This window comes from Corvus brachyrhynchos, unplaced genomic scaffold (assembly GCF_000691975.1).
Source record: "Corvus brachyrhynchos isolate BGI_N302 unplaced genomic scaffold, ASM69197v1 scaffold94, whole genome shotgun sequence".
In the NCBI taxonomy this organism is placed as follows: domain Eukaryota; kingdom Metazoa; phylum Chordata; class Aves; order Passeriformes; family Corvidae; genus Corvus; species Corvus brachyrhynchos.
This window is the reverse complement of record NW_008238330.1, coordinates 2,441,261-2,442,519: the sequence shown is the minus strand read 5'-3', so window position 1 is coordinate 2,442,519 and position 1,259 is coordinate 2,441,261.

The window sequence follows — 1,259 nt, the reverse complement described above, 5'->3', positions numbered from 1 at the left end:
TGCACTTTCTCTCTCAGCGCTAGGTAGCAGCACATTCGGTCTGCCTTGTAGCCTGAATCTTAACGGAAAGCTTCTCTGCTACGTCTGGCACAGAGAACAGGTTTAGGTCAACGAGCTTACCCAGAGCTTGCCCCCGATGCGTGGAAACTTGGATTTGCAGCACATTCCAGGGGTACTCTTCTTTCCTTTACAGCCTGCACAGCGCCGTCAGATTGCCGTGCTCTCTGCCGCCTTCTTCTCGCTTCCAAGTACCAGCACGCACCTTGCAGCCTTGCAGATCAGCACAAAGCTGCTTCACAAGCACAGTCAGCTGAGAATGCTGCGGCAGCTTCAGAGAGTAAGGCACAGCCGTTGCACTCCATCACACAAGCTGGCCAGAAACAGTTTCTTACACCCGCAGTGTTGCAGAGTCCACGCAGCTTGAGCGTACACAGAAGGACGCGTCCAGAAAGAAGGCGTTCTTCAAGTACCCCTTCTCTAAGCAGCCTTGAAACTGAGCACAACACACTGTGCCTAGGCAGCTTCTTTCTCCGAGAGACGAGCCCTCCTCACATGATGCACTCTCGCAGCTCCCTTGCCCACTTGCAGCAGCTGCTAGCAAAGAAAAAGGCTCCAGGGGTAACAGCCACTGCTGGGCTGAACCTTCCCCTTGCCTCACGTCAAGCACCAGAAACTGTCCTCTGCAAGCTTCAGCAGCTTGTCAGTTAAGGGAAATTATGCAAGTGAAAAACTAGATCTGTAAAGTTTCTAACGAGTAACTGGAAATATCAGAAACTTTTCCTCAAGCAGGAACACTGATTCACTGACAGTGTTGGAAGCAAAGCAGAGTTGTCCAAATGGGGTAAGACATTCTCGGTTTTGTGGTGCACAAAGGGTTGCGAGACACACACACTAAAGCACGAAACGGGCTACTATTAATGGGAATTTTCTCTTAAACTTTCCTGTGGGCAGAAGAGTACCTCTGTTGATACAGGTGAAAGCTTTTAAGCAGGCCTGCATACAGGGATGTCAGTGTTCATTATATCGACTTTCTGAAATGTTTTCATTGAAGCTTTTATCTCAGCTCCACACAAGGCAATCTTTGTAGGAGCTTTGGGGTTCAGTCTGGACTGGGCGTAGATGGTCGGGACTGATGGGAGATCTCTATAGTCAGATCTTGGAACATGCGGTTTATTGCAAAGGGCGTAGGTATAGGGGCACCGCTCAGAGCTGCAGCTGGCAGCTCTGAGCAGGCCCAAGAGAGCAAGAGAGTAAGCGGG